The following is a 26798-nucleotide window of genomic DNA, read 5'->3' as shown; positions in this document are numbered from 1 at the left end:
TCAATCATTGTGGTCTCATTAGTGCACTACAATCTAGAAATCTCTAAATGTGAGGTATCACACAGAGTTCTTTGTCTCATGGCCAAGAAAATTAAGGAGGATGAATGCAAAAATTTGAATCAAAACTTTTAAAGGTGAAAGTAAAAAACTCTTCACAGTGGGCGTGGAATGTGAGTGGTTTACCTACTATGAGGCTGTGCTTTACCATTTCTAAAGGCAGAGCAGTAAAGGAATGTGCTTAGTGTTCTTGGAGTAAGTGTTATTCGATTTGGCCATGAAACTTGGCCTTGGATTCATCTGGAACTGCAGTGATGATTTGTGAAGCTACAAGTCTCAGCCTTGGAACTTGGCTCTGGATAAAGAAGGAGCTAAAGTAACAGCTTGGCCTGAGACCTTGGCATGGGACCAATCAATGGATGAAGTAATGTCTCATGGCAACAATAATTAAGGAGGCTGGATGATGCAAAGTTCAAGTAGGAACTAAAGCAATACAACATCCATCTGGACTCTGTCCATATGTCATATAAGGTGTTTGAAACCAAGCCTTTTCATTATCTCAGAAGAAATCACAAAGAGGCAGTATGGATACATGTATTCCAAAGGATGGGCTACTGACTGATACAAAAATAGGCTTTTAACATTGATTGAAATTATTCATAAAGTTCTTGATGGTGTTCACCATTTCAAGGCTTGTTCTGTTTCTGTCCTTCTTTAAATACTTCAGAAAGTACCCAAAATCGAGACCACAGCAAAGGACACTTCCAGCTGCCCTGAACAGCACACGCTTGCTCCCACCCACAGCAGCTCTATTCAGAGCATTAACCTTTTCTTTAATTTCTTCTATATTCAGTGCATTTTGTTATGTCAATCTAGTTTATAGCAACATATGGATGAATCCATCCTCCTTCTTCACTACAATATCTCTGTGTGTGCTGGCACTTTCTGTTAGCCCTATGGTGAAGTACATATTCTTGATAAAAGGCTGGTCTCTGCCATTGCCAGTAACATTTCTTTGCCCAACTTTCACTCTTGCAACTAATATATGCATGTCTGTTTCTCCATTGGCTGCTAATAGCCCCATTAATACCATTGTACCTTTTTTGTTAGCTGAGTCTGAAGCCATGGAAGCAGTAACTGAGCCAGACTTCTGAAAAAATAGTGGGTGAATCTGGGTCTTGTTATCTATTCCACACTGTCCTTCTCTGAGATCTGGTAAAGCCCTGATAAACTTCCCTTCCTCCTCCTTGAAGACCACTGTGTCCTGCTGATCTGCTGCAATAGGGTCCAGATTCTTGAATTCCTGAATCCCACTCACTGAGTTCTTGTTAAAAGGGCTTTAAGGGGCAAGTGTCTTTCTTGATAGTTGAATATAGTAGCTCCATATTCTTTGGGTCAAACAGTGGTGACCCTGGAGTACTGCTAACATTCTTGCTGGCAGCACATAACTGGCTGCTTTTGAATTTGAGGTGTTGGCCAGATACTAGGATTTTAGGAGCGTTCTTAGAAAAGTTGGTCTTGGTAGACGTAGAAGGTCATCTTCTGGTATTGTTTGAAAAAGTTCTAGTTGTTTTGGTCCATACCAGACTGTTTTTCAGTCTGTCATCTGTTAAAGTCATATATTCAGTTTTCGCCGGTGCTGCTCTGGTTCCCATGTGTCATACTGTTTCTTCCTAACCTTTCCAACAGAAATTTTTTTTTTTTTTTTTTTTTTTTTAGACAAAGTCTTCAGCTATCACTCAGGCAGGAGTACAAAAGTCTTCAGCTATCACTCAGGCAGGAGTACAGTGGCACAGTTGCATAATCTTGGCTTACTGCAACCTCTGCCTCCTTGGTGCATGTGTTTCTCCTGCCTCAGTGTCCCAAGTAGCTGAGATTACAGGGTCCTGCCACCACACCTGACTAACATCATGATTTTTAGGAGAAACTGCTTTTCACTGTATTAGCCAGGATGGTCTCGATCTCCTGAACTCCTGATCTGCCCAACTCAGCCTTGCAAAGTCCTGGGGTTACAGGGTTGAGCCACTGTGCCTGGCCTCTGTCTTTCTGTTTTTGTCTTGTCTTTTGTCAACAATAGTTTCAACCTAAAACTCCTGGAAAGCCATGAACAAAGACACAGAATTGGAGCAGTTGCTGTGCCAAATTTGTTTCATTTGCGTCTCCACATAGCCACTTCTTTCTGCCTCCAGTTCTCCACCAGGTTCTGCATATGGATGAGCCTATTCTACTTCATCGCACTGGTGTAGTAAAAATTGCTTGAAATAGCACCTACACCATGTGTTTTAGGCTCTCCACACTTACGCCCTTGTGGGACAGCTTGGGCTTTGTCTCATGACACATGATAGCTGGCTTAGTAACCTCAAGTGGGAGTAGCTAAATCCACGTCTCCTACACTCTGGTGTAACACAGAAAGCTTTCTACCTGCCTGTTCCTCTTTTTCTTTTTTAATTGTCATTGATACTGTGATTACATTGAATATTCTAAAGTTATTCCACTTTTAAAGTTATACTAGCTTACTTTCAATAACACACAAATCCCTTAACCCTGTATAGCTTCACCCCAATGATTTCCTTATTGAGTTGTCAAAATCATACCTTTATGCACTGTATGTCAAAAATGCAAGTTAGTGATATTAATTTTATTAAATCTATTTGTGTTTTAAATTACATGGGAAACAAATTATGGAGCTGTACAATCTTATTCTTTATGTTTTATAATGGCTTATATATTTATCTTTAGAGTAATATATATTCATTCATACTGCTCTTTATTGTCTGTTCATTTAACAATGAAGTATCCCATAGGGCATTTCTAAAAATGTAGTCTACTGGTAAAATGTCCCAGCTATTATCTGGAAATGTCATGATTTCTCCCTCATTTATAAGGGACAATGTTTTGAACATAACACTTCTGTTCAAATGTTTTTTCTTACATCATTTGGAATATGTTAATCTATTGCTTTCTGTCCTCTGAGTTTTCAGTAAAGATATCTGCTGATTATTTTTGAGGGTTCTTGAAACTTTACTACCCACTTCTTTTGTTGCTTTCAGGATTTTCTCTTTCTTTTGAAGACTTTAATTATCATATAATTTGAGTTTGTTTCTTTTTGTTTCCCTTACTTGGAGTTTGTTGCATTTGACATTCTTTACCATTATTGTTTCTAAATAAACTTCCTGATTCTTTTTCTCATCCTTTGGATTTCCAGTACACATAATATGGCTGCTTGATAGTGTTCCACAGCATTTTAGACTTTGTTCCCATTACCTTATTTTTTTCTATCCTTTCCTAATTTAATAATATCAACACCCTTTCCTTGGTTTGCTGATAGTTTGTTCTTCCTTTGGCTCAAGCCTGCTTTTAAATATCTGTAGTGAATTTTTTTTTTCTTTTTATCGCTAGACTTTTTTAGGTTTTAAAATAATTTTATATTTTTTATTAATTTTTTCCATAATTTCTTGTGCTTCTTTTGTTTCTTCTATTAGCTTACTCTGAAACTTAATTTTAAATATCATGTTTCAGTAAGACCACCAATTGGGCTGTCTAAAAATGTTTCAGATCATAATTTTTTTAATTCTTAAAATTAGCCATAATTCTCTATTTCACTGTATGGTTTATCACTAGACTTTTTTAGGTTTTAAAATAATTTTACTCTTTTGATTAATAATTTTTGTTCATAATTGTTTGTGCTTCTTTTGTTAGCTCATTATGTAGCTTAATTTTAAATATTATATTTTAGTAAGGCTGCCATTTGAGCTGTGAAAAAAAGCTTATTTTTTCATAATTTTTTAGTAGTTGTTCTTAAAATGAGCCATACTTCTCTATTTCACTCTGTGGTTTGTGATTTTGATGGTGCTGAAAAAGAGCATTTAAATTTTAAAGTGCTGTAAGTTGAAAATAAGATTTTCTGCATCTGTGGTTTGGTAGAGTTTTATTTATTCATTGTATAGGTTCTTTCTCTCCTATAAATCCGCTGTATTGAGCTTCTTCTTGGGTCTTTTTTGAGGCACATATTTATGGGGCACATATTGTTAAAACCACAATTCACTATATATATATATGTGTGTGCATGTGTATATATATGTATATATACAGTATGCATATATGTGTATATATGTATGTATATATGTGTATATGTATATATGTATATAATGTATGTGTATAATATGTATGTATATAATGTATGTATATAATACATACATATATGTATGTGTATATCTAATTATATATATGATTAATTTTGAATGTTTTTGTCTACAAATGTCTTATGAGAAAAAGAACAATAAGGAAAAAATATTTTCACTTTTTAAATCTACTGAAAATTGGTTGCATAGAGGGACAAAGAGACTGCATAATGTTTGGGGAATAAAACAATGATTATTCATCTCTTTCGGGACCTCCATAAGCAGAAGCAGTAAACAGCAAGTGAGTCCTCATGAGATTTGAAGGACAGGGTCCCTTTCCTTTACCATGACTCTTGTAACCTGCTCCAGAAATATTTGCAAGGCAGCATCCCACAGTGGTGGTTAAAAAACAATAAGTAGCTGCTGTTGATCTGTGCTACAAAATTGATAAAATTTAATTTTTCTTTACTTTTCAAATCTTCTTTTGGAAGCTCTAAACCTTCAGGTAGACTTGGAATTCTATACTAATTGCATTATACTAATCCTGCCACTGCACCCACTGTATAGTTGAAGAGACGGATACACAGTGATCTGTTGTACATTGCAGAATTTTTCCAGAATCTACACTCATTTTACTCTGGCCTATTTGTCTTTGTACCTAAAGTATGCCTTGCATAGAAGTCACAAAAGTGACTCCTTTGTTTAAGGGTACACTTGCAACAATGTGTGTCTTTCTAAGCAAGAGCTCACATTTACAGTTCTTACAAGTAAAATATTACATACTCTGACATTGCCTTACATGTTTTCCATATGCTCTTTCCCTTGCTTGATCCTCAATTTCTTTTTTGCTCATTTAAAAATTTGGCTAATTTTTCAAAACCTTCTGTTGTATTTTTGACATTACAGTTAGGTGTATTTGGGATTTCAACTATTATTGAAAACTTAAAATAGCCTACTATGAACAATACTAACTTGTGTGAATAATTTAGTGTTTAAGGTCGACAATATAAAAATATGCTGCTCTTGTAGTTGTCCACCCTTCTCTATTTTTATTATTGTATCTGATTATATCTGTGCGCACAGACTGTTCATTAACAGTTAAGTTTGCCAGGGTTGAAATAGTAATATCATTTTTCTCATAGAGAAGCTTTAGTCACAACTTCCTTTAGCTTTTATCTAGACATGTTTGCTTGAGTTTCATTTAACCAGTTATATATTTCAGGTTTGATAGCATTCTTCTGCTAAAACTTGGATATCTCACCACTTTCTGACTTCATGGTTTCAGCTGAACAATCATGTGTTAATTTTAATCAAGACCTTCTTGAACATAGCAAGTTGCTATTCCCTATCTGCTTTTACAATTTTCTTTGTATTGGCTCTTGATTGACTCTAATGTTTTCTGATGTGGTTATCACTGACTATATTGTGGTTAAAGATTTTTGTCCTCTTTCATCTTTTAGATTGAGATTTTTAAGTTCAGGAAATGTTCAGCCATTTTTACCTTAAAAATTTTTGGCCTCTGTTTTTCTTCATTTATAAGATGCCCATATTGCACGTACCAGTAGACCTCATGGTGTTCTATTTACTCTTTATTTTATTTTATTTTTTCACTTTTTAAAAAAAAATTTACTCCTGAGTCTGGGTTATTTCAGTTTTTATTCCTTCAGAATGAATGAATATTTACCTGCTCAAATGTGCAGTTAAACCCCTTTATTATAGATTTTACTTCAGTAGTTATCCCATTTTTTTTACGGGTTCTTTTATAATTTGTCTCACTGTTGCTCTCACGTTATTCTTTCATCATTTGTCTGTAATATCTCTTTAGCCCTACTTAAAACTGCTGTTTTTAGTTCTTTGTCTATAAAATTTGGGACACATTTAATTCCTGCTTTTGGTTTACATTGTTCTTAACTTTCTGTTTGTTTTTGTGTTTTACCTTTTCAGAAAACTATATTTGAAATGTCATAATGTGCTAACACTGAATGTTACCTCTACATTTGAAATGTCATAATGTGATAACTCTGAATGCTTTTCCTTATTTCTGAAATGCAACTTGTTAGTTATTAAAAGCTTAGCTTGCATTCCATTAGCACTTTGAATAAGAGCAATGTGAAAACTATCACTTTTAAATTCAGGGTATGTATTAACACTCTCCTTTAACTCTCAGCGAGACTGTTATAATTCTCTCCTAACATTCACTTTGTTTTCACTCTGAATCTGTAGATAAACTTGAGGGTTAATGTATATTGCTTTACATTTCTTTTAGAATGTTACTGACATAAACATATGCATGATTATCTAACTGCTTCAGTATATTAAACTGCTTTTGAATATTCAGATTTTTGCAAATACAAATCTCGCCAACTTTTGTTCCTGTTTCTCCTTTGCCTAGTGTAAAAAATAACTGTATTTTTTGTACTCAGCAATTTATATGTTTGTGACCAATTCCCAGCATTTCAACCCGAGAGTGATTCCTGAGTTAGGCAAAGGAGAAATAAACGTTTATTTTGTCAAATTTTCATATATCCTCTAGAAAGACTGAAAAAAAAAAACACACAGTAATTTAGCACATAAGGGTTTCTTTGCTTTTTCCAGAAGCAGGAATCAGGTCCTCATTTTGACAATGTGGATTTCAATTCTGAAGTCTTCATCTGTGCCTAGGAGGTGACATGGCAATCCTTAAAGAAAAAAAAATTATCATTTTATAATTGTCTTTCTGGATTAAATGTTTACTTGGTTGATATAAACTATTGATTTTCAGTGTCCAGAGAGTTTTTGATGGTTTCAATTTTTTTTCTTTTTTTGAATGGTTTGAAACTGCCATCCCTGCAGTTTGCTTTTATTTTTATCTATGAATCACTGAGTGTTTTCTAATTTCAGAGTTTATTGTTATTTATGAGGTTTATGTTTTGTCTCTTGTTTAAAATACTTAAAATCTATGTTACACTTCCAATTTTGAATCCCTGATGTTAGGTTTTTGTTTTAGTCGTTATGTTATAAAGTTTTTGGTTGTTTTTAAGTGAAATTATCAATTTTCTATAAAATATAAGAGGTAAGATTCACTGTTATAAAGTACATTTTGATTTTTGTAAAACAAATGTACAATAAGTGGCTTACAAAGTGACCTTCAAATAAATATCTAAAGAAAATAATAAGAAAATAATGTAAGCATGCAGCAAGATCAATAAGTACAATGATTCCTGGTGGAAGCCTGTATAAATTGTTTTTAAAAAGCCAGCTACCTGTGGCTGCTGCAGACTTTAGAAGGTGAAAATTTATAGAGGAAAAGCTCTTAGAAGTAACTGACAGTCCATGTGATTGTCTAGGGTTTTTATAGGTCTGAAGATTTTACTTAGATTTCAGTCTAAACCTGGTTCATGACTGAAAGTGGAATTTGAAAGGTTGTTACTAGCATCTATTGCTGAGAGGTTAGAAATGCTGCTAAATATCCTAAAATCTTCAGTCTCAGGCACCTTTAAGAAGCTGACAGCGTTGAAACATCTTTTGAGAAAATTATTTTTAAAAGCTCACATTTAGAACAATTTGATATTATATTTTGAAGATTTCTTAACTCCAACTTTAGATTCCATAAAGCAGAAGGATTTGAAAAATTGTATATAAGTTACTTTGATTCAACTTAGGGTAAACATTACTAAAGTAAGGTCAGTTCATTTAATCAATTATTAGAAACTGAACGATATATTTTCTATTTCTCTGCTTTTCCCTCCAATTACTTTTTCAATGTTTTTGTAAAACATGAATGTCAAAAAATAAAACCCTAGTCAGCCTCTGTTTTGGAGGTACCAAGGGAGAAAACTTAATGAATGGCATTTGGGATAAGGCTAATCTTTAGTAGAGTTGAAAGGTGTAAATAATACACATGCATACAGGTGCATTGGCTCACTATGTTATGGATACACATTGTGCATTCAGAAAGCACAATGTGTTCCCATAATATAGACATGAATTGCCCCAGTCATAATATACTCATGAATGATCCTAGACTATTACAATAGGTAAGCCAAATGAAAACAAAGTTTTCAAGGACTATAGCTGGGGTTAGAGGATTTTGAATTTTGCTAAAGTTGTTTAGTAGAAACAATGCTCAAGTATCTCCTACTTTTTAAAATTTATTTGATAGAAGTTTGCATACTGGGCATCTCTGGTCAGAATTATTTGTTCTCTGCCTTGTTCCAACATAATAAAATAATGCATTCACATAAATATGCATATTAGACAATATGAGAAAATAAAAATCAATGAATGAGGAAACTGATGTAATAGAAACAATTTTTGAAAATGTTAAGATAAATCCAAAAGAAGGTGAATTTCTACAATGGAAAATCTTTCCCGTTTGAATCAAAAATTTGTTTCAGAACATGAGCAAGTAGCAGCAACGTGGTAATTATCCAGTTTTACACTGCTTCCTTAGTTCCCTCTTAGAGCCTGAGTTGTAGCCTCTGTTTTTGATGCTAGAGCCTTCTCCATGAGGCCAAACTATGAGCCGTATAGGGCTTGCTTTTTCTCCAACATTAATAAAATGCCATTGAATACCTAAAAGGAAAAGGCAAGATTAATTTTTTTGCTTAATATACTAAAGGAGAGCTCTGCTGTTTAGACACATTCTTGGAACAATGCAGAGGCGTGAAATTGAGGCATTGGAGGACATGAAGTGGTGTACAGCAGCTAGCATTATTTGTAGAAACAAAGTTGTTTGGGTACAGCTTCTAGTGAAAGAGGAATATTAATTGAACTCTGTGACTGACCTGATTTTTCAAAGTGCTGGCACTGTTTTATTATTATTACTGTTGCTATTACTATTATTAACTGTAACAGCTTTTTCACTGATTACTTAAATTTAAACCTGATTTTAATGGGTACATTTTACAATGATTACAGAACCAGTATTTACTAAATATTCTGAAAATTTAAATTGTTGTTTTCTAAGATGATATAATACACCTTTGTTTTTAAAGAAACGAAGAGTATTTACTAATTGGCAACCAGTTGTTAAATAATTCCTCTGACATATGTTCTAGAGCCTTGGAAGTAAGTAAATAGAAAAATAAGTACTTCAAAAGTTTTTTCTTTTTTCTTTTTTTTTTTTTTTTTACATAGATGTCTATGGACCACAGAAGCACATATGCACATGTGTATATATGTCAGGATTTTTTGTACGGAATTAGTTTATAATGTCACCATCAAACAAGATGACTTATTAAAAGAAGGCTTACAGTTTTGGTATTTATTCAAAGAATGTTTTTTGGTTGTATCCTTGGGATAGTGATCAGCTCAAGACCTGAAGGAAGATGATGGGTGACTTCTCCATTTCCAACTGAGGTACAGGGTTCACCTCACTGTGGAGTGTTATCAAGTGGGTGCAGGACAGTGGGTGCAATGCATTGAGTATGGCCCAAAGCAAGGTGAGGCATCACCTCACCCAGGAAGCAAAAGGAGTCAAGGAATTCCCTTTCCTAGTCAAAGAAAGGGCTGAGAGATGACACCTGGAAGATCAGGTCACTTGCACCATAATACTGCACATTTCCAATGGTCTTAGCAAATGGCACACCAGGAGATTATATCCCATGCATGGCTCACAGTGTCCTTTGCTCAAGGAGCCTCACTCATTGCTAGTATAGCGGTCGGATATCAAACTGCAAGGTGACAGTGAGGATGGGGGAGGGGCACCCATCATTGCTGAGGCTTGAGTAGGTAAACGAAGTGCCCCGGAAGGTCGAAGTGGGTGGCGCCCACCACAGCTCAAGGAGGCCTGCCTGCCTCTGTAGACTCCACCTGTTGGGGCAGGGCATAGCCAAACAAAAGGCAACAAAAACTTATGCAGACTTAAATATCCCTGTCTGACAACTTTGAAGAGAGTAATGGTTCTCTCAGCCCACAGATGGATATCTGAGATCGGACAGACTGCCTCCTTAAGTGGGTCCTTGAACCCCAAGTAGCCTAACAGGAAGACATCTATCAGTAGGGGCAGACTGACACCTCATATGGCTGGGTACTCCCCTGAGACAAAACTTCCAGAGGAATGATCAGATAGCAACATTTGCTGTTCACCATTATCCGCTGTTCTGCAATCTCCACTGTTGATACCCAGGGAAACAGGGTCTGGGGTGGACCTCCAGCAAACTCCAACAGACCTTCAGCTGAGGGTCCTGACTGTTAGAAGGAAAATAGAAAGGACATCCACACCAAAATCCCATCTGTACGTCACCATCATCAAAGACCAAAGGTAGATAAAACCACATAGATGGGGGAAAAATGGAGAAGAAAAACTGGAAGCTCTAAAAATCAGAGCAAATCTCCTCCTCCAAGGGAACACAGCTCCTCACCAGCAATGGAGCAAAGCTGGATGGAGAATGGTTTTGAAGAGGTGAGAGAAGAAGGCTTCAGATCATCAAACTACACTGAGCTAAAGGATGAAGTTCCAACCCATGGCAAAGATGTTAAAACCTTTAAAATAATTAGAAGAATGGGTAACCAGAATAATCAATGCAGAGAAATTCTTAAAGGACTTGCTGGAGCTGAAAACCAAGGCACAAGAACTACTTGAAGAATGCACAAGCCTCAGTAGCTGATTCGATCAACTGGAAGAAAGAGTGGTATCAATGATGGAAGATCAAATGAATGAAATGAAGTGAGAGGAGAAGTTTAGAGAAAAAGAATAAAAACAAGTGAACAAAGGCTTCAAGAAATATGGGACTATGTGAAAAGACCAAATCTACATCTCGTTGGTGTACCTGAAAGTGACAGGGAGAATGGAACCAAGATGGAAAACACTCTGCAGGATATTATCTAGGAGAACTTCCCCTATCTAGCAAGGCAGTCCAAAATTAAAATTCAGGAAATACAGAGAACACCACAAAGATACTCCTTGAGAAGAGCAACTCCAAGACACAAAACTGTCAGATTTGCCAAAGTTGAAATAAAAGGAAAAAATGTTAATGGCAGCCAGAGAGAAAGGTCAGTTTACCCAGAAAGGGAAGCTCAACAGACTAACAGCTGATCTCTCAGCAGAAAGTCTACAAGCCAGAAAAGAGTGGGTGCCAATATTCAACATTCTTAAAGAAAATAATTTGCAATCTAGAATTTTATACCCAGCCAAACTAAGTTTCATAAGTGAAGGAGAAACAAAATCCTTTAAGGACAAGCACACTCTGGGAGATTTTGTCATCACCAGGCCTGCCCTAAAAGGGCTCCTGAAGGAAACATTAAACACAGAAAAGAACAACCAGCACCAGCCACTGCAAAAGCATGCCAAATTGTTAAGACCACTGAGCCTAGGAAGAAACTGCATCAACTAATGAGTAAAATAACCAGCTAACATCATAATAACAAGATGAAATTCACATATAACAATATTAACCTTAAATGTAAATGGGCTAAATGCTCCAATTAAAAGACACAGGCTGGCAAATTGGATAAAGTGTCAAGAACCGTCAGTGTGCTCCATTCAGGAAACCCATCTCAGATACAGAGACACACATCGGCTCAAAACAAAGGGATAGAGGAAGGTCTACCAAGCAAATGGAAGACAAAAAGGCAGGGGATTCAATCCTAGTCTCTGACAAAACAGATTTTTAACCAACAAAGATTAAAAGAGATGAAGAATGATCCCTTGTAAAGGGATCAATTCAACAAGAAGAACTAACTATCCTAAATATATATGCACCCAATACAGGAGCACCCAGATTCATAAAGCAAGCACTGAGTGACCTACAAAGAGACTTAGACTCCCACGCAATAATAATGGGAGACTTTAACGCCCCACTGTCAACATTAGACAGATCAATGAGACAGAAGTTTCACAAGGATATCCAGGAATTGAACTCAGCTCTGCACCAAGTGGACCTAATGGACATCTACAGAACTCTCCATCTCAAATCAACAGAATATACATTCTTTTCGGCACCACATCACACCTATTCCAATATTTACCACATAGTTGGAAGGAAAACACTCCTCAGCAAATGTAAAACAACAGAAATTATAATAAACTGTCTATCAGAGCACAGTGCAATCAAACGAGAGCTCAGGATTAGGAAATTCACTCAAAACTGCTCCACTAAATGGAAATTGAACAATCTGCTCCTGAATGACTACAGGGTACATAATGAAATGAAGGCAGAAATAAAGATGTTCTTTGAAACCAATGAGAACAAAGACACAACATACCAGAATCTCTGGGACGCATTCAAAGCAGTGTGTAGAGGAAATTTATATCACTAAATACCAACAAGAGAAAGCAGGCAAGATCTAAAAGTGACACTCTAACATCACAATTAAAAGAACTAGAGAAGCAATACCAGACACATTCAAAAGCTAGCAGAAGTCAAGAAATAACTAAAAGCAGAGCAGAACAGAAGGAGATAGAGATGCAAAGAATCCTTCAGAAAATCATTGACTCCAAGAGCTGTATTTTCTTAAAAAGAACAACAAAATTGATAGACTGCTAGCAAGACTAATACAGAAGAAAAGAGAGAAGAATCAAATAGATGCAATAAAAAATGTAAATGAAATATGACCACCGATCCCACAGAAATAAAACTACCATCAGAGAATAGTATAAACACCTCTACACGAATAAACTTGAAAATCTGGAAGTAATGCATAAATACCTCAACACATACAACCTCCCAAGACTAAACCAGGAAGAAGTTGAATCTCTGAATAGACCAATAACACGATCTGAAATTGAGGAAATAATTCGTAGCTCTCCAACCAAAAAAATTCCAGGACCAGATTGATTCACAGCTGAATTCTACCAGAGGTACAAGAAACAGCAGGTACCATTCTTTCTGAAATTACTGCAATCAATAGAAAAAGGTGGAATCCTCTCTAAATCATTTTATGAGGCCAGCATCATCTTCATACCAAAGCCTCGCAGAGACACAGCAAAAAAAGATAAATTTAGACCAATATCACTGATGAACATTGACGCAAATATCCTCAACAAAATACTGACAAACAGAATCCAGCAACACATCAAAATCTTATCCACTATGATAAATTGGGCTTTATCCCTGGGATGCAAGGCTCACTTAACATATGCAAATCAATAAATATAATCCAGCATGTAAACAGAAGCAACAAAAGAAACCACTTGATTATCTCAATAGATGAAGAAAAGGTCTTTGACAAAATTCAACAATCCTTCATGCTAAAAACTCTCTTTAAATTAAGTATTGATGGCATGCATCTCAAAATAATAAGAGCTATCTATGACAAACCCACAGCCAATATCATACTAAATGGGCAAAAACTGGAAGCATTCCCTTTGAAAACTGGCACAAGACAGAGATGCCTTATCTCACCACTCCTATTCAACACAGTGTTGCAACTTCTGGCCAGGGCAATCAGGCAGGAGAAGTAAACAAATGGTATTCAATTAGGAAAATAGGAAGCCAAATTGTCCCTGTTTGCAGATGACTTGAGTGTATATCTAGAAAACCCCAACATCTCAGTCCAAAATCTCCTTTGGCTGATAGGCAACTTCAGCAATGTCTCAGGATACAAAATAATGTGCAAAAATCACAGACATTATTAAACACAAATAACAGACAAACAGAGATTCAAATCATGATTGAACTCCCATTCACAATTGCCTCAAACAGAATAAAATATGTAGGACTAGAACTTACAAGGGGTGTGCAGGACATCTTCTAGGAGAACTTAAAACAACTGCTGAATGAAATAAAGGGGGATACAAAGAAATGGAAGAACATTCCATGCTCATGGTTAGGAAGAATCAATGTCGTGAAAAATGGCCATAAAGTCCAAGGTAACTCACAGATTGAATGCCATCCCCATCAAGCTACAAATGACTTACTTCACAGAACTGGAAAAAAATATTTTAAAGTTCATATGGAACAAAAAAAGAGCCTGCATTGCCAAGACAATCCTAAGCCAAAAGAACAAATCTGGAGGCATCATGCTACCTGACTTCAAATTATACTACAAGTCTACAGTAGCCAAAACTGCATGGTACTGGTAGCAAAATGGAGATGCAGATCAATGGAACAGAATAGAGCCCTCGGAAATAATGCCACATATCTATGACTATCTGATCTTTGACAAACCTGACAAAAACAAGAAATGGGGAAATGATTCCGTATTTAATAAATGGTGCTGGGAAAACTGGCTAGCCATATGTAGAAAGCTGAAAATGGATCCCTTCCTTACACCTTATACAAAAATTAATTGAAGATGGAATAAGCACTTAAATATTAGACCTAAAACCATAAAAATATGGCAGGAAAACCTGGACAATACAATTCAGGACATAAGCATGGGCAAAGGCTTCATGGCTATAACACCAAAAGCAATGGCAACAAAAGCCAAAATTGACAAATGGGATCTAATTAAACTAGAGAGCCTCTGCACAACAAAAGAAACTACCATCACAGTGAACAGGCAACCTAGAGAATCGGAGAAAATTTTTGCAATCTACTCATCTGACAAAGGGCTAATATCCAGAATCTACAATTTTTCCAACAAATTTACAAGAAAATAACAAACAACCCCATCGAAAAGTGGTTGAGGTATATGAAAAGACTCTTCTTGAAAGAAGACATTTTTGCAGCCAAAAGACACATGAAAAATGCTCATCATCACTGGCCATCAGAGAAATGCATATCAAAACCACAATGAGATACCATCTCATACCAGTTAGAATGGCATCATTAAAAAGTCAGGAAATAACAGGTGCTGGAGAGGATGTGGAGAAATAGGAACACTTTTACACTGTTGGTGGGACTGGAAACTAGTTCAACCATTGTGGAAGTCAGTGTGGTGATTCCTCAGGGATCTAGAACTAGAAATACCATTTGACCCAGCAACACCATTATTAGGTATATACCCAAAGGATTATAAATAATGCTGCTATAAAGACACATGCACACATATGTTTATTTTGGCACTATTCACAATAGCAAAGACTTGGAACCAACCCAAATCTCCAACAATGATAGACTGGATCAAGAAAATGTGGCACATATATGCCATGGAATACTATGCAGCCATAAAATATTATGAGTTCATATGATTTGTAGGGACATGGATGAAGCTGGAAACCATCATTCTCAGCAAACTATCTCAAGGACAAGAAACCAAACATCGCATGTTCTCACTCATAAGTGGGAATAGAACAATGAGAACACATGGACATGGGATGGGGAACATCACACACTGAAGCCTATTTTGGGGTGGGGGGAGTGGGGAAAGATAGCATTTGAAGATATACCTAATGTTAAATGATGAGTTGATGGGTACAACACACCAACATGGCACATGTATACATATGTAACTAACCTGCACCTTGTGCACATGTACCCTAAAACTTACAGTATAATAAAAAAGGGACACTTTTTGAGAATACTTACAAACTGTTTATTTTGCCATCCCTTTATATATGCATATATATATGTAGATGTGTGTGTGTATATACGTATATATATATATATAAATATGTAAGGGAGGTTATAACTACTTACGTACATGATCACAATAGGCTACCTGCAAGCTGAGGAACAAGGAGAGCAAGTGTGAGTCCCAAAGCTGAAGATCTTGAAGTCCACTGTCCGGCGAAAAGTGTATCCAGCATAGAAGAAAGACATATGCTTTGGAAGCTAGGCCCATCTTGCTTTTTGACATGTTTCTGTCTGCTTGATATTCACTAGAAGCTGATGAGATTGTGCCCACCAGATTAATGTAGATCTCCCCATTGACTCAAATGGGGACTTAATTTTTTTATGGGGAAACTCCCAAGAAACACATCCAGGATTAATACTCTGTATCCCTCAATCCAATGAATTAGACAATATTAACCATCACAAGTTCACCCCTTGTTAACTTGAATCAAAATGCATCTCCTGCTATAATACATAATCTTCAAATGCAGACAAAAATGAGGTAATAATTACACCTAACATAGTACAATTATCCTCTTACAACCAGAAATGCAACAATCTGCAATCCAAACATGATTTCATAATGTTTGCAATACACAAATGTTGATAAGAACTCAACAAATCATATGTAGCATGATTAAGGAAAATAAAAGAAAAGATTTTCTTAGTACGTGTGTATACATGCATAAACTTTTTTTAACGAAAGAAGGAGGAAATACTTAAGACAATTAACGTCCTCATTGCTGCAGCTGGTCACGTGTTTATAATATGTATTGATGGCTAACTTCTTCTATTACCCATTCTGTGTTCCTTTCCTCTTCAGCAAGCACCTCGGATGTGGTTTTTATTTTTTTAATTTTTTTTGTTGTTGTTCATCTTGATAGTTCAGGTCAATCAACCCAGTCAACACTGTAACTGCCTTTTTAGAAAGTTGACATGAAGGTAGGAGGAGGCCCAAGTGTCCAGGTGGCAATCATGACTTCCACTTTAATGGAATCATTCTTGTTTCATCTTTTGGCAGCACTTTTCCTCAGGGAGTTAAGACCTCTAGGCCAGCAGCACATAATATTATAAAAAACAGGAAACAAATGTGTTGTTAGTGAAACACCAGCAGTGATAGTGAGTGGCAAAATTTCTACTTCCATCACTTGAATCCTGGACCAGTGAATTTTGGCTATGGAAGTAAGAATACCATATCTTGGATGCTGATTCAGAGAATACATGGTCTTCTGGAGAACTTTGCAATAGCCTTGCAAAGTATGGTCACATAGTTGACATTGCAATTGTAACTTCAAAAGACCACTTCACAATCTTATTAATTTAGTTGCTTCAGGATAATGAGAAACATGGTAAGACCAGTAGCTTTAATGAGCAGGAGCCCACTGCCCCATTTCTTTAGCTGCAAAGTCAGTGTACTGGTCAGAGGCAATGTTGTGTTGAATACCATAATGGTGAATAAGGCATTTTGTGAGTCCATGAATGGTAATCTTATCCGAAGCATAGCTTGAAGAATGGGGAAACCCATATCCACAGTAAGTAGCTATTCCAGTGAGGATAAACCGCTGCCAATTCCTTGATGAAAGAGGTCCAATATAATTAATGTGTCACCAGGTAGCTGGCTGATCACCCCAAGAAACTGGGCCTTACTGAGTGCTAAGTTTTGGTCTCTGCTGCTGACAAATTGGGCACACAGCAGTGGCCATAGCCAGGTCAGCCTTTTCGAGTGGAAGTCCGTGTTGCTGAGCACATGTGTACCCTCAATTTCTGCCACCATGGCCACTTTGTTCATGGGTGCATCGGGCAATGACAGGGGTGGCTGGGGAAAGAGGCAGAGTGGTGTTGCCAGAACCAATGTTTTTATCCACTTGATTATTAAACTCTTTATCCATTAAGGCTGCTCGCTGGTTAGACCTCACATGGAATACAAATATATTGACAGCTTTTGACCATTCACAAAGTCCATCCACATACCTCTTCCCCAAATATCTTTGTCATCAATGTTCTAATCATGCATCTACCAAGTGCCTGAGACCCAGCCAAAACATTGGGTATGGACCATGAATCAGTATATAGTCAGAAATCTGGCCACTTGGGCATTGATACAGGCTGAAGGAGAGAAGGTGGGGTGGCTGTATTGGAGATTGTGAGCCACTTTCTTATGTAACTTAGTTGTGCCTTAGGACCAGCTCAGCCTAGGCACGTGTATACCACATCCATTTCATGATGAAATGCTGCTGCACACAACCCACTTTAAGACTCGATGGGTCAGAAAGCACCAAGTTCATGACAGGCAGTGTAGTTCACATGGTGACTTGATGGCCAATGTTCAAATATTCCACCAAAGTCCAGCAGTGGGCCAAGAGCTGTCTCTCCAAAGAATATTAGTAATCTGCAGAAAATAGCAGGGCCTTGCTTCAAAATCCTAGAGGTGTATGCTCTGATTCACCTGTGGGAGCACTGCAAACTATTGTCACATCGTTGGCATTGTAATTGTAACTTCAAAAAGCCATTTCACCGTTCTATTTAACCAGCTGCTTCAGGATAATGGGAAACATGGTAAGACAAGTAGATTTAATGAGCAGGACACTGCTGCCACAGTTCTTTAGCTGTGGGCTCCAAACAACATTCCTATCTGCCACTGAAACTTCAAGCACCATTGAATCTCCCGGTTCATATGGCCCAAAGAGTAGAGGTGTTTTCAATGCAGTCTGAAGTAGTTGCAGAGTCTTTTCCTGTTTTGGATGCCCCTGAAAGCTAGCAGCCCTTTGGGTCACTAATAAGTGGGCTTTGGGGACATATTCAAATGAGAAATGTGATGCTTCAAAAATCCAAGTAGGCCTAGTAGTTATTATACCTCTTTCTTGGTTATAAGAGGGGCCTCACATGACAACTTGTTCTTCACCCAGGAAAGTATATTTTGACAGGCTTCCCAAGACTGGACCTCTAGGAACATTATGGATGTAGAAGGTCTGTGAATTTTAGTCATATTTATTTTGCATCCTCTGGTACATAAATGTCTCACTAATAATTCAAGTATGCTTGCTACTTCTTGCTCACTCATCAAATCAGCCTAATTTTATCAATGAAATGGATCATTGTGATATTTTACAGAAGTGAAAAGCAATCAAATTCTCTCTGAATAAGATTATGATAGGAAGCCATAGAGTTAACATGCTCCTGAGCAAGGATAATAAATGCGTATTGCTGGCCTTGGCAGCTGAAGGCAAATTCCATCTGGTGGTCCTTATAGACAGGAATAAAGAAAAGGGCACTGGCCAAGTGAATGGCTGTATACCATGTAAGAGGAGATGTATTAATTTGCTCAAACAATAAACCACATCTAGTATATCAGCTGCAAGTTGATTCACAACTGTGTTAAGTTGTGATACTCCAATGTCATTATCCAAGGTCCATCTGACTTTTGCACAGGCCAAATTGTTGAGTTGAATTAAATGTGCTTGTAGTTACCAATCCAGCATTTTTGAAATTTTTGATGGTGGCACCCATCTTCACAATCTTCTCAGGGTTTTGATATCATTTCTTATTTACTATTTTTCTACGTAGGGACAGCTTCAGTGGCTGCCATTTGACCTTTTGTATTGTTGTAACCCTCACCTTGCAAGTCATGGAAATGTGGGATTCTGCCAGCTGATAAATATATCTATGCCAGTTATGCAACTTAGCACTGGGAAAATGACCACAGGATGACTGCAGGGACTCACTGGGCACTCTGTAAATCTGACCTAATAAGATAAAGCTCTATTAATTACCTGACCTCCCTGAGCTCCTACTTTAACTGTGGGACCACAATAACATTTTGGATCCTCTGGAACCCACATCAGCCCAGAGCTAGTGGCCAGTAGTTTCTGCAAAGTCTGATTATTTCCCTTTCCCTAATGCACAATTACCTTGGTAAAGCCTGGAGGTCTTCTTAGGGAAAGATGGTGTAAAGATTCACTGCAAAAATAGTCAGTTATGTTGTGGGTTTCTTGGTCAAGGAACCCAGCTTCCCTCTCATTCAATGGATTCTCAGTCTTTAAACTGTCTCCAGCCTGGTAATTGATGGAGGGGCTGTATTTCTCTGTTTTCATCACTCTGAATCATGTTTTGTCCTTTTGACCCAACGATTTCCGTATGTATAAAGTAAGTATGAATGCAGTAAGCTTTCCATCAATTTCATTTCCATGAACACCGTGAATAATCGACCAATGACAAAGACCTACAGGAGTCACATTATTTGACAGCCACTATACATTAGCTGTGCCCACATTACCTTTGATGGTTGAGTGGTGCCACTTGACCCTGTCACATCGGGATCCAATTATTTTAATCATATTTATATTTTGTAGTTGAGTGACTGGTTTTCAAAGAAGAGCAATTACAGGGCAATTGTGCCCACCAGATTAAGGGTGGATCTACCTTCTCCAGCCCACTGACCCTAGTATTAATCTGTCTTAGGTAACACTCATGCAGACACATGCCAGACTAATACTCTGTATATCGCAATCCGGTTAAATTGATACTCAGTGTTAGCCATCACAGGCTTGTGGCAATAAATTTGCAGGTCCCCACTGAGGCTTCACCTTCAAGCCAGTTACAGCCTGAAGTCTAGGTCCTAGGCCAATGGACAAGAATGGGAATCACTGGTGCTGTTTTGAAATTCAGGTGTTGTTGCCAAATAATCCAATCAGCAAACATGTTCTTTCCTTGGAAGCACGTAGTATTCCTGGACTCAGTCAGATTTGAGGACTATTCAAACTACCAGCTGTGGAGAGGAGGTACCTACCCAAGGGTCATCCCTCTCCTGTGAGCTTAGGAGATGTCAGGACTATCAGTGGTGGGCTGGAGCTACCCGCTTTCAGTCTCTGCTGAAAGCTGGGGACATAATGGGATGACCAGCTAGAGTGAGCAGCTACCCAGTCGAGAGTCTTCTCTTTGCTGAAGGCTTAGCCAATCTTGGAACCACCAGGAGTGAAGTAGACCTACCCTGTGGACAGCTTAACATCTCATAGTATGATTAGCTGGATGGAGAAGCTACCAAGTCCAGGGTTTCTTTCCTGCTGAGAGCTGGACACTAATCCTTGACAGCTTGCCTGTAGAGATAAGCTGCCCGTTCTAAAGCCATCTCTCTGCTGAGAGCTGGACACTCATCAGAATATCCAGCCTGTGGAAAAGAGCTACCCAATCAGGATCTCTTTTGAGTTCTGTCCCTCAGTAAATCTTATCTATAAATTTCTCACTCTCCACGTGTCCATCTACCTCATTCATCCTGGATAAAGAACAATTATTTGAGAATCACTGAATTGTGGTGCTGAAAGAACTGTAACACAAACAGGGAAAAAAAGTCTCTTGCTCATCAATTGTAAAAGACAAAAATAAGAGGACATCTGTGACCCTTCAGGGTGCACAGACCTAGGGTATCTCAAAACCAGGGCTTTGACACCAAATTAAGGGCTTTGTTGTTTCTGGCATCCTGAAACTTCTGGGCACCACTACATTCCCAAGTATCAGCTGTGGAAGCTGCTTGCAGTATGCCTGGTCTAGCTGCTGTACCTCAGTGAGGTGGCACTTCTCTTGGCACCTAAAGTTTCCTGCTTTGCAACAGCTGGCAGGGCTGGCCATGTATAGCAACTGGACCCCACACTTGCTCAAACACCATTGCCACTCTACCTCATGTTTGCCCTTGGCAGGTGTTAAATCCTCGCCCATAACAAGCTGAGTGCAGCCTGTCAGACAGAGTGGGTAGAGCAAGCTTAGCAGGCCTGAGAAAACTCAGGCAAAGTCACCACTGGCCACAGAGGTTTTCAATTGGCAAGGTGACTCTCCCCAAATCCCATGACAAAAGGAGCATAGCTAGTTGTGTTTAAATGTCTTTCTTCTTTTGGATCTGGAAATACTTAAAATTCAGTCTCCTACAATTTGGAATGTTTAAACCTTATTTGAAAATCATTATATTTCAAAATCTTTTAGAAATTATAGTTGAAAGATGGATTTTCCACTGACCACCCTATCCCTCTTACTTACACAGTCATCTAGTCTCTGAGAATGTACTTCTGTAATTCAGGGCATTGGGCTTCAGGTTGGCACCTTCCTCTGTATTATAAAGCTATCTAATAGAACAGAATTTCTGATTTTGACATTTTGTACTCAGATAATTTCTTTATGGGAGGAGCTTTTGCTGTGCACTGTAGGATGATGAGCAGCATTTAGGGCCTCTTCCATTCAGTGCCATTGTAGTCTCCTTGTTTTTCCCATGGAAGAAATACCCAGATAGTTTTGTGTCTTGTGGAAGCAAAATTGATGACTATCTTTATCGTATAAGTTAATACACATAAAAAACCGGTGGTAGTAATCTAGTGTAGTCATAGGAATGTTTTTACATTTTTTTCCGGAATGCAAACCATTACAGACAATGTGAAAAAGTGTGTGGTGATTCACACTTTTAGTGTTTTAGAATGACAATACCATTGGACTCAGCAATTTCATTACTGGGTATATAGCCCACAAAAAGTAAGTCATTCTATTACAAGGACACATGCATGTGTATGTGTATTATGGCACTATTCACAAAATCAAAGTTGTGGAATTAACCCAAATGCCCATGAATGACAGACTGGATAGAGAAAGTGGGAAAACAGCAGCTTCATGACAACTAGCTGATTTATGCTGAGGTAAATACTTAACTGATGGGGTCATGGGTTCAGTGAACAACCATGGCACACATTTACCTGTGAAATAAATCTGCATGTCCCGCATATGTATCATGAAACTTAACATAAATAAAAATTAAATTAAATTAAAATGAAAAGGCTTTCATTTTTGTAGCAGTTATAGTAAATTTGAAATATGTGCGACACCTTTTTAAAGAGATTTTATAAAATAACTATAAATCACAGTTTTGACAAACTGCACTGAAAAGTAAACAAGTAGCATATTTCAATTCTTAGTTGATTGAATTTCTTTTCTTTCATTTTGAGGATAGAATCTTACACAGTCTCTTCAGCTGAAGTGTAGTGGTGCAATCTTGGCGTGCTTCAATCCCCTACCTCCCAGCTTCAAGGGATTAATCTGCCTCAGCCTTTTGATTAGCTGAGATTACACGTGTGCACCAACACAGCTGATGGGGTTTCACCGTGTTGGCCATACTAGTCCCAAACTCCTGATGTCAAGTAATCTCCCTGCCTCATCATCTGAAAGTCCTGGGATTATAGGTGTGAGTCAGGATGTCTGGAGGTTGAATGAATTTCTAATTGAGAAACATATCCATCTTGCAAAACTTTATTTTCTATATCATACTTTTATGAGTTCCTTCATATGTCTCATAAGTCAAGAAAAATAATATAATTTTAATTCATGCTCTTTGCATTGGAAATGAATGTATATCCATTGATGTGTAATTAAAAGAGTAAGTCTATTTAGAATGTCATTTTTCTTTTGTGTAAAACTCTCAGGTTTTAGAAATTTCTTTAATAATATAACTTTGGAAACTAATTACATTCATTGATATAAATGATTGTTTTTTAGGGATCTTTTATTGGTAAGAAAATTAAAAATTGTTTCAGGATGCAAAGAGATGTTTAATTATATCAAATAAACTGACAAGTATTTTCTTCGAGAAAACAGGTTTTTCTTAATTTAGGTTTTATATGACTAATATTATGATTAATTTCTCTTCCTAAAATTAATTTATGTTTCCATCTCCCCTGCATCAGTAGTTCACCTGCAATGTATAAGAAGAAAAAACTGCCAGCAGAACAGGCAGTTTCAAGATGCAGGTCACCCACTACCAGGAATCCTAGTTTGAGCTACTTGTAGTGCCAGCTATTGATGGTATAATAAAAATCTAAAAAAGAGAGTAGGTTCTTTGACTGCAGTATATGACACAGACAAAGCAATAACTAGTGAGTAGTTTAAATTATAAATATGCTTTTATTCATTAATATTCATTTACTTTGGTTTGAAATGTTATTTTTTTCATTTAGGAAAAGAAGTAACTCATTTTTTTTTGTTTGTTTTTGGTCAACTAGCCCAACATTTTGTAGTCATCAGGTGTGTAAGCAGAAGAGCTTTAGTGAGAGAACACAATTTTTTTGAAGGAGACGCTTTTTTTAATGTTTTCCTATAGATGGTTTGATAACTTAACACATGAGTTGTTTTTATCATATGAGAAAAAATACAAAAATGTTACATTAACAAGGGGCCAAACAAAGCTATAAAATGTTTTATTTAAAATATATGCACTGAAGTTTCCTGTTATTTTAGTTAAATTCTGAAAGAGGAATGGTTTTGAAAATCATATTAGAAGGGAACATTTGAGTGCATTTTATTACTTCTAAATGTCCAAATAAGTTCCAGAAAAAGGGTAGTAATGTTTAAACTTACAAAGAACTTAAACACAAACTGGGATTTAACGTAAGCAAGTTAACATATAGTAACACAAAACTTAGTGTATTTCAAGTTTAAACTAAGTGTTAAGTATGTAATTAACAAACATATTCAATATAAGCCTTTAATTAATAAATATGAAATTATATACATACATATTTCCATGTGAGTATGTTTTTAGCACATTGTAGGAGTTTCCAGCTAACTCACTCTTTAAAAGATCAGATCTTTATTTGAATTGTGAGATCTATATAGAGGGAAAAATTTGCTTTTAAAAAACACTTCTTTGTTAATTTATTTAATGATTGTACTGACACAGTAAATATATATTTGCAAATGAGATTTTTTAAAATTTATTTATTATTATTATTATACTTCAGGTTTTAGGGTGCATGTGTGCAATGTGCAGGTTAGTTACATATGTATACTTGTGCCATGCTGGTGCGCTGCACCCACTAACTCGTCATCTAGCATTAGGTATATCTCCCAATGCTATCCCTCCCCCACTCCCCCCCACACCACAACAGGCCCCAGAGTGTGATGTTCCCCTTCCTGTGTCCATGTGTTCTCATTGTTCAAATCCTACCTATGAGAATATGTGGTGTTTGGTTTTTTGTTCTTGTGATAGTTTACTGAGAATGATGATTTCCAATTTCATCCATGTACCTACAAAGGACAAGAACTCATCATTTTTTATGGCTGCATAGTATTCCACAGTGTATATGTGCCACATATTCTTAATCCAGTCTATCATTGTGGACATTTTGGTTGGTTCCAAGTCTTTGCTATTGTGAATAATGTCACAATAAACATATGTGTGCATGTGTCCTTATAGCAGCATAATTTATAGTCATTTGAGTATATACCCAGTAATGGGATGACTGGGTCAAATGGTATTTCTAGTTCTAGATCCCTGAGGAATCACCACACTGTCTTCCACAATGGCTGAACCGGTTTACATTCCCACCAACAGTATAAAAGTGTACCTATTTCTCCACATCCTCTCCAGCACCTCTTGTTTCCTAACTTTTTAATGATTGCCATTCTAACTGGTGTGAGATGGTATCTCACTGTGGTTTTGATTTGCATTTCTTTGATGGTCAGTGATGGTGAGCATTTTTTCATGTGTCTCTTGGCTGCATAAATGTCTTCTTTTGAGAAGTGTCTGTTCATGTCCTTTGCCCACTTTTTGATGAGGTTGTTTGTTTTTTTCTTGCAAATTTGATTGAGTTCATTGTAGATTCTGGATATTAGCCATTTGTCAGATGAGTGGTTGAGAAAATCTTCTCCAATTTTGTAGGTTGCCTGTTCACTTTGATGGTAGTTTCTTTTGCTGTGCAGTAGCTCTTTAGTTTAATTAGATCCCATTTGTCAATTGGCTTTTGTTGCCATTGCTTTTGGTGTTTTAGACATGAAGACCTTCCCCGTGCCTATGTCCTGAATGGTAATGCCTAGGTTTTATTGTAGGGTTTTTATGGTTTTAGGTCTAACGTTTAAGTGTTTAACCCATCTTGAATTGATTATTGTATAAGGCGTAAAGACGGGATCCATTTTCAGCTTTCCACATATGGCTAGCCAGTTTTCCCAGCACCATTTATTAAATAGGGAATACTGTCCCCATTACTTGTTTTTCTCTGGTTTCTCAAAGATCAGATAGTTGTAGATATGTGGCATGATTTCTGAAGGCTCTCTTTTGTTCCATTGATCTATATCTCTGTTTTGGTACCAGTACCATGCTGTTTTGGTTACTGTAGCCTTGTAGTATAGTTTGAAGTCAGGTAGTGTGATGCCTCCAGCTTTGTTCTTTTGGCTTAGGATTGACTTGGTGATGAAGGCTCTTTTCTGGTTCCATATGAACTTTAAAGTAGTTTTTTCCAATTGTGTGAAGAAAGTCATTGGTAGCTTCATGGGAATGGCATTGACTCTGTAAATTACCTTGGGCAGCATGGCCATTTTCATGATATTGATTCTTCCTACCCATGAGCATGGAATATTCTTCCATTTGTTTGTATCATCTTTTATTTCATTGAGCAGTGGTTTGTAGTTCTCCTTGAAGAGGTCCTTCACATCCCTTGTAAGTTGGTTTCCTAGGTATTTTATTCTCTTTGAAGCAATTGTGAATGGGAGTTCACTCATGATTTGGCTCTCTGTTTGTCTGTTGTTGGTGTATAAGAATGCTTGTGATTTTTGTACATTGATTTTGCATCCTGAGACTTTGCTGAAGTTGCTTATCAGATTAAGGAGATTTTTGGGCTGAGACAATGGGGTTTTTAGATATACAATCATGTTGTCTGCAAACAGGTACAATTTGAATTCCTCTTTTACTAATTGAATACACTTTATTTCCTTCTCCTGCCTAATTGCCCTGGCCAGAACTTCCAACATTATATTGAAAAGGAGTGGTGAGAGAGATCATCCCTGTCTTGTCCGAGTTTTCAAAGGGAATGCTTCTAGTTTTTGCCCATTCAGTATGATATTGGCTGTGGGTTTGTCATAGATAGCTCTTATTATTTTGAGATACATCCCATCAATACATAATTTATTGAGAGTTTTTAGCATGAAGGTTTGTTGAATTTTGTCAAAGGACTTTTCTGCATCTATTGAGATAATCATGTGATTTTTGTCTTTGTTTCTGTTTTTATGCTGGATTACATTTACTGATTTGCATATATTGAACCAACCTTGCATCCCACGGATGAAGCCCACTTGATCATGGTGGATAATCTTTTTGATGTGCTGCTGGATTCGGTTTGCCAGTATTTTATTGATGATTTTTTATCAGTGTTCATCAAGGATATTGGTCTAAAATTCTCTTTTTTGGTTGTGTCTCTGCCCGGCTTTGGTATCAGGATGATGCTGGCCTCATAAAATGAGT

The sequence above is a fragment of the Pongo pygmaeus genome, chromosome Y, assembly GCF_028885625.2.
Source record: "Pongo pygmaeus isolate AG05252 chromosome Y, NHGRI_mPonPyg2-v2.0_pri, whole genome shotgun sequence".
Lineage (NCBI taxonomy): Eukaryota > Metazoa > Chordata > Mammalia > Primates > Hominidae > Pongo > Pongo pygmaeus.
This window is presented reverse-complemented; position numbering follows the sequence as displayed.